This window comes from Haliotis cracherodii, unplaced genomic scaffold, assembly GCF_022045235.1.
Source record: "Haliotis cracherodii isolate W230 unplaced genomic scaffold, xgHalCrac1.p SCAF_5, whole genome shotgun sequence".
Taxonomy (NCBI): domain Eukaryota; kingdom Metazoa; phylum Mollusca; class Gastropoda; order Lepetellida; family Haliotidae; genus Haliotis; species Haliotis cracherodii.
In genome coordinates this window covers 63,295,133-63,309,966 of record NW_027266308.1, presented here as the reverse complement: position 1 = coordinate 63,309,966, position 14,834 = coordinate 63,295,133, and the positions used below count along the sequence as shown (strand labels likewise).

The following is a 14,834-nucleotide window of genomic DNA, read 5'->3' as shown; positions in this document are numbered from 1 at the left end:
AACTATAACTATGTCCAGGTAAGTTCACCAAGCGCCTTCTTTGGTACACTAAGACCCAGGTGATGGTGTGAGTGACCTACTGACCTACTTGCACCAGGCGTGTCCCACCTGTACATCAAAGTGTTCACTTATACTGTCAATTGATGGGGCCTACCTAACACGAGCATATCAAACCTCTGTATACCACCACCCATAACATAACCATAATGTTGAGTGCAACCCTTTGATATTGTCATTTTGAGCTGAAAGTCACCACCAAAGGCACTGAAAATAACACAGTGGTAATGTGATTACTAGTAATCAATGGTTCTAATTGTTTCTGGGGCTGCACCAACATGACAACAATGCTTCCCAGCTGCTGGTGCAAGGAATTCATTGACTCGAGGCTGTGTCATGACATCCGACGTCACAAGGCTAACTCTGTACCGACAATAGCAATAGAAACTAACAGTTATATTCCAATAGTCCTTTTAATGATAACACCCTTAAAAATGGCAAACTTCTACTCGTCCTTATGATACCTTAACTATTTGGCAGTTTGGCAAGGAGTGAGTGAGTATGGTTTAAGCCGCTTTTAGCAATATTCCAGCAATATCACGGCTGGGGACACCAGAAATGGGCTTCACACATTGTACCCATGTCGGGAATCGAACCCGGGTCTTCGCCGTGACGAGGGAATGCTTCAACCACTAGGCTACCCGACCGCCCCAGTTTGGCAAGGACTATAGGACAAGCGCCAATTTTTAATGCTAGACAAGAGACAGGGCACATTATGAATTTTGGTGCACAGCTAAATCTTTGAAATTTTTATCATGAAGCAAATCAATGAAAGCTTTATCATGAAGAAATGTAGATAGTTGCATCTCAGCAATGGTCAACAGCATGAGCATGAGCAGGAGGCCCAGTCAGGTCACACTTGGAAACCACCTGATCCATCCTCCAGTCCAGCTAGTATCTAGCTTTGTTGTTTTAAGCAGCCTGTAACTATATGAGTCTGTTTGTTTGTTTGTTTGCTTTTTAACACTGCACTCAGCAATATCCCAGCTATATGGCAGTGGTCTGTAAATAATCGAGTCTTCACCAGACAATCCAGTGATTGATATCATGAGCATCGATCCACACAATGGGGATATGATGACTTGCATCAACCAAGTCAGCGAGCTTGACCACCCGATCCTGTTTGTCACCTCTGTCGACAAGCATAGTCGCCTTTAAGGTCAAGCATGGGTTGCTGAAGACCTATTCTATCCCGAATCTTCACGGGTAATATGAGTCTGTACCAAATTGATTTGGTACCGACCCATATAAACTATAAATAGGTACAGTTTATAACAGTCTGTACCATATCAGTGATTGGTAAGATGACACATAACAAAGCAGATCAAATGTCCCTCGCTAGAGATTTATTTGCGATTAAACACAATATACGTAAGGATATGTGCAGAATGATGTACAATCAAAGCCAGATGTTTTTGCTGTTTCAAACTTGGAACCTTCTGATCTGTAGCCTAGTGACTGAACCACTAGATTACAGATGCGCTTCTGAGAATCACAGTACATATACCGCAGCATGAGATATTTTATGCCCGTTTCCTAAGATTCATAGAAAGTATGTTTGAAACATAAAATTCTTCATAAATTTAGTTTTAGAATTTGTTTCAAATTAAATGTTAGATAAAACAGTCCTCATTTGTTTTTATGAAAATCAAACCCTCATGCTTAGGAGTTTATCCTTGCAATTGAGTTTTAAATCTCATAAAAACCAATGAGGGACAGTCTAATCTAACTTATAAATTGAAACAATGAACATATTTTATCCTACCGTATATGACCGCGGATAAGCCGACCCCGTAGATAAGCCAAGGTGTTAACTTGACCATTGAAATACGAAAGAAAATGATATGTCCGGCAGACAAGCCGAACCAGGAAGTAAAAAAAACACTGTGAAGTCGGACTGCAAGACATGTGCCGGTACTCGCAGATATTCAATAATATAAGATAAAAACGTTGTAATCATATTGAAAAAGTCATTATTATTTCTAATAAAGATTTAAAAAACCAGTCATCCACTTTCATGATGTGGGAAGCTGTTTCTCTTGTCTTTTTTTAATCTCATTATGATCGTTTTTAGTTGCCATCAACAATGAAGCGTCATTTTGTGAATCGGTGTATATAGAATTATGTACCCGTGAAAAATGTACCAACAAATAAAAACACGTCTTTTCTTTCCTCCGCGATGACTCGTAATAATGTTTTAACACAAAAACATGTTTCCTGATTTGAGGTGAGTGAGTATGGTTTCACGTCACTTTTAGCAATATTCCAGCAATATCATGGTGGGGGACACAAGAAACGGGCTTCACACATTGTATCAATGTGGGGAATAGAACCTGGGGCTTGGCTTGACGAGCCAACGCTTTAACCGCTAGGCCACCCCAACGCCCCCTGATTATATGGATGTTGAATTTCTCTGTTCTCTCCTTCCTGTCCCTGGTATGATTAACTTTCAGCAATATTCCTGCTATATCACGTCGGGGACACCAGAAATGGGTTTGGGAATCGAACCCAGGTCTTCGGTGTGACAAGCGAACGCTTTAACCACTAGGCTACCCGACTGTCCCTGTCTTGGTTGTGAGTCCAGTACTCCCCACAATATAACAACTGTCCAGGTTTCGTGAGTCCTATCAACATGTTTATGTATCCAGGCAAAGTGTGTCATACTGCCCTACAACATCCACACATGATGATGATCCAACCAAACAACATGGCAAAATACAAAATGCACTTTTTTCTCGAAGTTCAAAAACAAAAAGGCAACACTGACACAAATAGTTAGCAATTTGAAATTGAACTGCATGTATATCGGAATTCTAACATGTCTTCAAGTAGGAATGAATATGCATGACATTACCGCTACACCAGTATACTTCAACACGCTTAAAAATGATTCGTATATTTTTTCTGTATTCCGGTATTTTGGGTAAAATTTATATAACACGTTTCTTTATCATTTGTATTGTATAACCTAAAATCTACACAGAAATTAATTCACAAATAATGTTTCCCTTCGAACTGATTGATAAAAAAGCGGAAACTCGGAAATTATTTTTCGGTCACGTTGGCGAATGGCCATACTGACATAGACATTGTAATGTTTACTTCAGTATGTAGAAAATAGGACCCGCATGTACAAGCAGTGTCAATCACTGTCAATCACTTTAGCTCACAGGATATCGCAATGCCCAGGAAACCTGCAATATATTGCAATATAATTTCTGGTGCCAGTACACAGACTTACCTACCAGCATCTGCCATGTAACAGGGTGTGCTTGGAGATTCAGAGCATACCACCAGGAAGATACTAAATGATATGCCATCTTCCTGCACATCCCACTGATCAGGAAGTCTGGAAAGTATGTCAGACATGTTTGCCCCTCAGTGAATACCATTATATATATATCACTCATCTCCATGACACGCCAGACCCTCTGCTTCCCTTTCATGAAGCATGGCTCTGTTCAGTTATTGCAGTGAGTGAGTGAGTGAGTGAGTGAGTGAGTGAGTGAGGTTTAAATTGTATTTAAGGTATTTCAGTTATATCACATCATGTCAGCTTGGTGAATGAGTGAGTGAATGAGAGGGTGAGTGAGTGAGTGAGGTTTAAACTGTATTTAAGGTATTTCAGTTATATCACATCATGTCAGCTTGGTGAGTGAGTGAGTGAGTGAGTGAGGTTTAAACTGTATTTAAGGTATTTCAGTTATATCACATCATGTCAGCTTGGTGAGTGAGTGAGTGAGTGAGGGAGGTTGAAACTGTATTTAAGGTATTTCAGTTATATCACATCGTGTCAGCTTGGTGAGTGAGTGAGTGAGTGAGTGAGTGAGTGAGTGAGTGAGTGAAGTTTAAACTGTATTTAAGGTATTTCAGTTATATCACATCATGTCAGCTTGGTGAGTGAGTGAGTGAGGTTTAAACTGTATTTAAGGTATTTCAGTTATATCACATCATGTCAGCTTGGTGAGTGAGTGAGTGAGGTTTAAACTGTATTTAAGGTATTTCAGTTATATCACATCATGTCAGCTTGGTGAGTGAGTGAGTGAGGTTTAAACTGTATTTAAGGTATTTCAGTTATATCACATCATGTCAGCTTGGTGAGTGAGTGAGTGAGGTTTAAACTGTATTTAAGGTATTTCAGTTATATCACATCATGTCAGCATGGTGAGTGAGTGAGTGAGGTTTAAACTGTATTTAAGGTATTTCAGTTATATCACATCATGTCAGCTTGGTGAGTGAGTGAGTGAGGTTTAAACTGTATTTAAGGTATTTCAGTTATATCACATCATGTCAGCTTGGTGAGTGAGTGGGTGAGTGAGGTTAAAACTGTATTTAAGGTATTTCAGTTATATCACATCATGTCAGCATGGTGAGTGAGTGAGTGAGTGAGTGAGGTTTAAACTGTATTTAAGGTATTTCAGTTATATCACATCATGTCAGCTTGGTGAGTGAGTGAGTGAGTGAGGGAGGTTGAAACTGTATTTAAGGTATTTCAGTTATATCATATCGTGTCAGCTTGGTGAGTGAGTGAGTGAGTGAGTGAGTGAGTGAGTGAGTGAAGTTTAAACTGTATTTAAGGTATTTCAGTTATATCACATCATGTCAGCTTGGTGAGTGAGTGAGTGAGGTTTAAACTGTATTTAAGGTATTTCAGTTATATCACATCATGTCAGCTTGGTGAGTGAGTGAGTGAGGTTTAAACTGTATTTAAGGTATTTCAGTTATATCACATCATGTCAGCTTGGTGAGTGAGTGAGTGAGGTTTAAACTGTATTTAAGGTATTTCAGTTATATCACATCATGTCAGCTTGGTGAGTGAGTGAGTGAGGTTAAAACTGTATTTAAGGTATTTCAGTTATATCACATCATGTCAGCATGGTGAGTGAGTGAGTGAGGTTGAAACTGTATTTAAGGTATTTCAGTTACATGACATTATGTCTACTTGGTGAGTGAGTGAGTGAGTGAGGTTTAATACTGTTTATCCTCCAAATCTGGCTCCCACAGGAGATATTGCTAGGGTGAGATCAAGCTCAATCAATGAGATCAATGAAATTGCATCACAATGCTTTGCAGACCATTGTGTCGTCATTGGTTACCATGATGTCACAATCAAATGATATCACCAATGGCTCTGCTACTGAAGCTGTTAGCAGTAATTTTTACATTTAAGACACAGCTTATTACTGTCAACAAACTCAAAAAGTTGGAAGAATGATGTTGGATGATAAATAAAATTTCACCCTCATGTCTTTTGATATCAAACATATCAACACTCTTTGATAAAAGTGGAAAAAACACCTCGTCAAACCTCAGAGTTTTTCTACTTTTATCAACTTGTGTTGATATATTTGATATCAAAAGACACTTGGGTAAGATTCTCTATACATAAGGTATCTCAGTGATATCACATTATGTCAGCTTGATGTGGGAGGAAAGCCCAAAGAGTTGAGGTCCAAGATGTCTACTACTTCGGTTAAACCCACAAGCATGGGTATGGTGCTGACAACCATAGAAACAGAATCAGGGTGATTCAGGGAGATTCAAACCCATTATCACAGACTTCTGCCACACTGAAGGTGCCATGACATAAGGGTTCAAACAGTTTCAAGGACATGTATATTGTCTATTATAGTCACATACATTCAAGGACAGGCATATTGTCTATTATAGTCACATACTTTCAAGGACATGAATATTGTCTATTATAGTCACATACTTTCAAGGACATGCATATTGTCTATTATAGTCACATACTTTCAAGGACATGTATATTGTCTATTATAGTCACATACTTTCAAGGACATGCATATTGTCTATTATAGTCACATACTTTCAAGGACATGTATATTGTCTATTATAGTCACATACTTTCAAGGACATGCATATTGTTTATTATACCATGACATAAGATGTCACATACTTTAAAGGATATGCATATTGTCTATTATAGTCACATGCTTTCAAGGACATGCATATTGTCTATTATAGTCACATACTTTCAAGGACATGTATATTGTCTATTATAGTCATATACTTTCAAGGACATGCATATTGTCTATTATAGTCACATACTTTCAAGGACATGTATATTGTCTATTATAGTCATATACTTTCAAGGACATGCATATTGTCTATTATAGTCACATACTTTCAAGGACATGTATATTGTCTATTATAGTCACATACTTTCAAGGACATGCATATTATCCATTATACCATGACATAAGATGTCACATACTTTCAAGGATATGCATATTGTCATTTTACCATGAGATAAGATGTCACATACTTTCAAGGACATGCATATTGTCTATTATAGCATGACATAAGATGTCACATACTTTCAAGGAACTGGACATCGCTGTAATACCAGACATACAGACACACGCTGACCAGGAAATCCAAATATGTACATGTACATACAAGCATGGCATGTTTGAAAATAAATATTTGGGTAAGCTTGTCATGTGTTAGTGCTTTGTATTCCCCAAACAACTCTACATGGTGGCTGACAAACCCACTTCTCGTGAGCTCCACAAGGAGGGCCTACACAAGTTGAACACAATCGCAGTATTGTAACTTTACACCACTTTGAACAGTTTGTCTAAAAAATCACCTGCCACTAAACAAACTCGGCCTCTAATATACTTTGGTGCATTGTGTGCACGTTGTAACTCGCATTGAAATACATGTTGCATCACAATCACCCCAGGGAGCGGAGTCATAAAAAATCCCACAGACGACATCCATACCGGCTTGGTGATGGGGTTAACCTCTCTGGTCATGTGGACAAGGCATCCGACTTCAGATCCATGGTCCATGGTACGAATCCCATAATGGTATTGAGAAATTTTAGGGATGCTCAGCCTGGGGAAAAGGCTGACCAAACACAGCTCTGACTTGAGGGAGAACCTTAGCACATGTTGAAGTGAGTGAGTGAGTGAGTGAGTGAGTGTGGTTTTATGCCACTTTTACCAATATTCAAACAATATCAAGGTGGGGCACACCAGAAATAGGCTAACACATTGTACCCATGTGGGGAACTGAACCCAGGTCTTCGGCATGACAAGTGAACGCTTAACCACTTGTACCCACCGCCTCAATCAACAGTGAGTATGATGATGCACAGGGATTGTCCTGAAAACCCCTGGGGGTTAAATCACAATGTGAATGAAACATAAACTGCACCCATCGCCTCACTGAAGCCATGATGACAAATGAGATAACATATGAATCAAACAACGTACCTCAAAAACGTTCAAACTGCCCTCGTAGACAAAAGAACGCGTTCATGTGAAACAATGTTATCCTATTCCCAAAACAGCTCTATCTCTCATGAAAAGGCAACTCTCATTGTGGTGAAAACCTCCCAACACAAGATCTACAGGAAGGCTTTACAAAGCCAGGGAACAGCTCACACAAGGAACCACAGACCCAGGTTTCAGGTATTATGTCAACAGGAAAGATAGCCATCAGTAATAAGGACATCTGTGTGTGTAACACTACACCAAGCCTTGTGCTGGTTGTACACGGGACTTGGTAAGTCTCATGGCCGCCCGTGTGTGTAAAGCCATGTGTCACAAATAAGTATCAATGGACTTTTAATTTAATTGTTATTCCGGATCTGAACTTGATAGTTCCGTGACTGTCCGGCCAATCATAACCCTCCCGCTTGGCTGAATGATGGCTGGTGTAAACGTGTTCCAGGATGTACACAGTATCTTATCTAGATATAAATCTACCCCCTCAACATGAGGTCAAAAACATTTCCTCAACAGTTTTAGGGAAAATATTACGTTATTTCAACAACATAGTCATTTGTTTGTTTGTTCATTTCTGAGCTCTAGATAAGCTGCGTATCTGCGTAAAATACGCATCAGAAATGCAGAAATATGCAGTAAAATAGAATCCAAGCGTATCACATACTCAATGAACATTACAGTTGCGCTACAAAAATAAAACTTGTGCGTATCATCAAAATATTGTGAAGTAACCCTGAGTATTCGATTAGCAAATCAGCAACTTATTTTGAAATTATAAACGGGCATTCCGTCAACCTTGCCAAACTCCACGATGACAGTTACATCATGATCATTTGCCATCCCACTTTCTTGTGGAAGTATCGTGGTATTTTTGAGGCCTATAAAGCTCTCAAACCCACACGACACCAGTTGCAAGTGTTTTTAAATATTTAACTTAAATACCCACATGTGTAAAAACTTGTGGGTAACAGAAATTTGAATACCCAGATAGAATTACTGATACCCAATGATTTTAAAATGCATGGGTAAAATACCCATAACACCAAAAGCTTATCTGGAGCTCTGTCATTTGTGTTTTTTTAGCAATATTCCAGCTACAAGACAGAGGCATGTAAATATTCAAACCTGGATCAGACAATCAAGGGATTTTCAAATCAATATTTAATCAATATGTTTGGTCCAGTGGTGACTTTGGTTAAACTCACTTTGAACATGTAGAATTTCAGTTATATCACCATGTGTCAGCCTGATGTTAGAGTATGGGAGTTAATGAGTGAGTTGGGTTTAACGCCGCTTTTAACAGTATTCCAGTCATATCACGGCATGTCAGCTTAATGTGGGAGGAAAGCCCAAGGCGATGCAGGTCTCAGACATTAACCACTTTTGTGAAACCCACGAGCACGGGTATGGTGCTGACAAACCTAGAAACATAATCGGGGCGAACCGGGATTCAAACCCACAATCATAGGTTTCTGGTGTGCCTAAGGGACATAACTCTGCACAGTGAATCGTGGCGCCTTAGTCGACTGGGCCACACCCGTGCCCCTTGGATGATAGAAAGTGAAATGATGCAAGTCTGGGGTGTTAACAACTTTGGTGAAACCCATGGACCAATGTTGCTAATGAACCCAGAAATACAATCAGGGCGAATCAGGATTTTAACCTATTTAACCGGGATTTCAGGCACAAATTTGGGTCAAACGTCTGCTAAACAAATTTTAGCGCCTTTAACTGCGCCCCAGGATCTGATTAAGTACTTGATGTCTAGTTTCAAGTGGGACAATGACAAGTATCTCCAATCTATATTTCATGACATTTCAAGAGCAGGTCAGTTTGAACTTTGTAAATTTTTTATACTGCACCCCTTGTCTCTGTGAATTATATATTAATGTCATATTTCAAGCAGTCCATACCTACATATTATCTCGGTCAGCTCATCAGTGCTGTTGGTGGTGTCCCATGTGCAATTCTCGTGATGTTGTGTGTCGGCTGTACTAGTGCTGACCAGTATTCATAAACACACTCATTGCAGGTGTCACACTTTATATTGTTATCATGTTTAGAATTGTTGCGTCCATTAGGGCTGGGACGAGTCCAAATTTACTACCTGGGTACCCGCCCCCTATTACCCGACCCTACCTGGGTACCCACTCTAGGTCTCAGGAGATGTCTCAAAATGTCCGATTGGGAACTCTTTTAGCAAAGCCCTGGCAAAACGTATTTAGAAACATGTATTAAACAAACTGGTCATGCAAACAATGAAGTTGACTTAAGTTATATCTTTATTCAACCATATGAAAAATCGAACGCGAACATTAATGACTTGTAGTGTAACCATAGAGTTCCAGATCATTTTTGTCATTAGACAATATATGACATGACTAACCACGAGTCTGGGTAGTCCTGTGGGTACCCGGGTCCTACTCAGGGCCGGGTACCCCGAGTTACGCGTCTCAGCCCTCATGTCCATCACTGAAACCAGCAGGACCATACTGATATCAGCTTTTCAAACAATACCTATTGCAATATTTTTTCATGTATATTGTCTAAAAAACATATAACAAGTTTCGTTATAAATTGTTCATCTTCTTTAGGCAAGAGAGTTAACTGACTATAAAAGTCCAGTTTCCACCCTTGCCGAACTTGGCTGGAATTAATGTGCTCGATCGTAGCGCCACCAGTGGCAATTACGAGTTATGTCCCTTGTATGACCCTCCTATTACCCCATCAGATTCCACCTCTCATATAACTTCCATTTGCTTAAAACAATCTGATCTTCTCTCCATTCGCAAAGTGCATCAAGTCAGGTGAGTGAGTACCTTCATCAAAAACATGAAAAGATTTGGAAAATATCTGTAGACGCCGTCGCTCTTGATGCTTTGCAAATCCTGCAATCGACCGATATCTGCACTGCAGCTTTCTAATGGGATGTTGATTTTGTTACTACCAAGATTTTGTATCTTTAGTCCAGCCAAAATATAAAGCCAAAATTCCAGCCTAGTTCGGCGAGGTGAAAACTGGACTTTTATAGTCAGTTAACTCCCTTGCCTCTGGAAGATATTTATTGTATTGTTTAACCTAAAATCTTCACAGAAATTCATTCAACAAATCATGTTTTTCTTCAAAACGGATTCACAAGACGGCAGAAATGCAGAATATTTCTTTCCACCAGCCGAGACTGACCATGCCGTCCTCGCTGACATCGTAATGTTTACTTCAGTATGTGGAATACAGGTTTGGCATGTACAGTGAGTGTCAACCACTGTCAAACACCTGGGCCCACTTGCACAAAGCGATCTTAGCGCTAAGACTATTGTAAGCCTATGCTAAAGTATGGGAGTTACGATCATCTTAGCGCTGAGATCGCTTAGTGCAAGTGGGCCCTGATCTCCCAGTATATTAGAACACATATCACAATACTGATACCTGTATCTCAATATATTGCAAAAAAATTGTTTTTCCAATACATAGCCCTAGGAACCAGTCACCAGGGCCCCGTTCCACAAAACGATCTTAGCGCTAACATGATCGTAACTCCCATACTTTAACATAGGCTTACGACAGTCATAGCAAAGATCGCTTTGTGGAACAGGGCCCAGGCAATGTTTCTTCTGCAAGGTTTACCTTCATTTCCCAAAGAGAACATACAGATGAGACTTGCAAGGGTTCCAGCATGGGGACGTTGATTTATATCCTTACAATGTTCTCATATAATCATACTGTTGTACTTCATGGATGAAACATTACTCACAAAACGTTAAAGGACCACCCGATTCTTATACAATGAAGTATGACATAGAGCTGTCTTGTTGCATTTCTGTTCTGTATTGAAAGTCAGAGTTCAAGATTTGACAGAGCCATGTGTCCTCTCGTACTAGTGACAGTAGGCAGCGGTAGAAACTAACAGTTCTAGTCCGCTAGTCCTTATGATAATAACATATAGCAAAACCCTTAAAAAGGGCTAATTTCTACTAATGATACCTAACTATTGCGCAGTTTGGCAAGGATGACAGGACTAGTGCCAGTTTCTAACGCAGTTAGGACAAGCAGTTTTAAACTCCGAAAATGAAGCAAAGTTATATGAACAGCGTTAGAAATTGACACTAGTCCTATAGTCCTTGCCAAACTGCCCAATAGTTAAGGTATCATAATAACTAATTTGCCCTTTTTAAGGGGTTTGCGATATGTTATCATTATAAGGACTAGTGGTCTAAAACTGTTAGTTTTTAACGCTGATGATTATGATAGTTGTGTACTAACTCATATATTATCATAACTGTATAATAGTTCTAACTGTCGTTATGTAAAAGGTGTTTAATTTATGTCTATACCCGGCACCTAATGGGTGTATATGCACAATAAAATATCGGTACAACTGCTGAAATAGTACTGCAATCATTTGCTAATTACCTCCATAGATCACAGACTTCCTTGTATCATAATCACTACCATAAAAGCTAATTACAGTAATACATCCACCTAGTCCCTGACCCAGAAAACATTGCCGAAGTTGTTAGAGAGCCCTGGAGATTACATCGGATTAGTGTCTGTGATAATGAACAGGGTATTTAATAGACATCTATGTGTCTCTTCAAGCAAAGTGTGTTTTGGACAAAATGAATGGAAAAGTAAATGATTAAATATATGTTTGTTTTCATTTCATTCCGTCTGTTGATGCTTTTGACAGTGTAGGGTAGCATTGACGTCGACTATTGAAATCTTAACTGGTCATCAATGTACTAACATCAGCCCATGAGCAATTGTGACATATCGGTATGCCCCTTCTAAACTTTTTAGAAACAATATACAAGGGTCAAGAGTCCTTGTCATATATGTCATAGCCCATATATAAAAACTTAAAAAAATTAGGGGTCTGTTGAGTCCTGGGGACAGGTCCCTTTACAATTATCTTGGGGGTAATCTGGAAGGGACGTTTGTGACCCACCAGGAGAAAGGAGCCTTATGGGTGCAAGGATATAATTGTGCTGTGACATAAAGACATTTGACGTCAGCTTACTTCACTGAAGATGGCCTGTTTGATGTTATGTATCTCTGTAATAAATATGAATTCAAACTTATAAATCGTCTTATGTGTTTGAAGATGCTGTAGTTTTAAAACATAGTGAAAAGTCAAAATGTGATATTTCACCCATAAGGTCCCCGATCTCATGGTTTGTCACATTTAAAGCTGAGCTGGGTATAAACACCCAGTCCAGGCTGCTCCTGTCACAGCAAGTTCTGTATCAAACCAGTAGAAACAACTTGACAACTTCGTCGCACATTTGAAGTTACATCATGACAACTTTATGATGGTCCGAATCAAAAACAGAAGGGCAAAAAGCTAGGGGGATCCTAAGACCAACACTAATTTGTAACCATCGTCAATGTACGGAAATATTCAGTCAACTACTGAAATTGATAAAATAAATGATCTATCTTTGATATTCATTTGAAAACTGGAATAAAACAGGTTCACCGAGAAACAAAAAATGTACACACCTGTCCCAAGCCACGGCCGCAGTGGGGTGGGTATATCCAAAACACTACTTTCCCTGCAGATGGTAAACACTTTGTTGACAGTATCCTGATGTCAGTGAAAGTCTAACACATGACAGACTCCTCTGAAAGGTGGGGCTTACATAGAGTAGACATAGTATAGACACAGAGAATCTCATGCCAGCTGTAGACCAGGGACCTCCACACTGACCCAAGTTTTTCCTTTTTGCTGGTGGGACTATTTAAACATGAACCACAACAGAAAATAGACCCTTATCAATCATATGAGTGACGAGTTTTCATTTCTGAATCACACCTGTGTCTGGTGGACAAGATCCCCTTGGGGAGGGCCCTAAGAATATCTCCATACACACCTATCTCAGTATAACACTAATCATCACTGTAGTACACAGGTTCCTCACTATAACACTAATCATCACTATAGTACACAGGTCCCTCACAATAACACTAATCATCACAGTGAGACACAGGTCCCTCACTATAGCACTAATCATCACTGTGGTACACAGGTCCCTCACTATAACACTAATCATCACTGTAGTACACAGGTCCCTCACTGTAACACTAATCATCACTGTTGTACACTGGTCCCTAATTATAACACTAATCATCACTGTGGTACACAGGCCCTCACTATAACACTAATCATCACCATAGTACACAGGTCCCTCACTATAACACTAATCATCACCATTGGACACAGGTCCCTCACTATAACACTTATCACCATAGCACACAGCTACCTCACTCTAACACTATCATCATTCTCACTCACAGCAGCCTCAGTATAACACTGACCATCACTCTTGTACACAGGTCCCTCACTATAACACTGATCATTACTCTCATCCACAGCAGCCTCACAGTAACACTATCAGCATCACCCTCACACACAGCAGCCTCCGTATCACACTGATCCACTCTCTCACACACAGCCATCTCGGTATAACACTGATCATCACCCTCACACACAGCCGCCTCCACATAACACTGATCCACTCTCTCACACACAGCAGCCTCCGTATCACACTGATCATCACTCTCACACACAGCCGCCTCAACATAACACTGATCTACTCTCTCACACACAGCCACCTCGGTATAACACTGATGATCACTCTCACATACAGCCGCCTCAACATAACACTGATCCACTCTCTCACACAGCCGCCTCCACATAACACTGATGATCACTCTCACATACAGCCGCCTCAACATAACACTGATCATCACCCTCACACACAGCCGCCTCGGTATAACACTGATCCACTCTCACATACAGCCGCCTCGGTATAACACTGATGATCACTCTCACATACAGCCGCCTCAACATAACACTGATCCACTCTCTCACACACAGCCGCCTCGGTATAACACTGATCATCACTCTCACACACAGCCGCCTCCACATAACACTGATCCACTCTCACACACAGCCACCTCGGTATAACACTGATGATCACTCAAACATACAGCCGCCTCAACATAACACTGATCATCACTCTCACACACAGCCGCCTCCACATAACACTGATCCACTCTCCCACACACAGCCGCCTCCACATAACACTGATCCACTCTCCCACACACAGCCGCCTCCACATAACACTGATCCACTCTCCCACACACAGCCGCCTCCACATAACACTGATCCACTCTCCCACACACAGCCGCCTCCATATAACACTGATCCACTCTCTCACACACAGCCGCCTCGGTATAACACTGATCATCACCCTCACACACAGCCACCTCCACATAACACTGATCCACTCTCTCACACACAGCCGCCTCGGTATAACACTGATCAACACTCTCATACACAGCAGCTTCACAATAACACTGATCAACACTCTCATATACAGCAACCTCAACATAACACTAGTTATAACACTAATAGTAATTTCCACACACAAAATTTGTATCATTGTGATTTACATTTGAGAAATAAGTATTTTATGAACTCAATGTTAATATGATCCCAAAAAGCACTGTTTG

The 14,834-nt window shown here is 40.2% G+C and overlaps 1 protein-coding gene and 1 pseudogene across 5 annotated transcripts in view; both read right to left on the bottom strand.

Moving 5' to 3' along the window:
- LOC139443816 (uncharacterized) overlaps nucleotides 1-14,066 on the bottom strand; it is a 31,668-nt pseudogene extending 17,602 nt beyond the window's left edge.
- Nucleotides 1-14,834, bottom strand: part of LOC139442138 (ras guanyl-releasing protein 3-like) — a 93,615-nt gene that overhangs the window by 66,109 nt on the left and 12,672 nt on the right. The window contains exon 1 of one of the 5 annotated variants that reach the window (XM_071222939.1): nucleotides 7,305-7,344. The exons of the other annotated variants lie outside the window; for them this stretch is intronic. The gene's annotated coding sequence lies outside the window, so the exon portion shown is untranslated. Of the gene's footprint in view, nucleotides 1-7,304; nucleotides 7,345-14,834 lie in introns of those variants that run through there. 5 annotated transcript variants of the gene reach the window in all.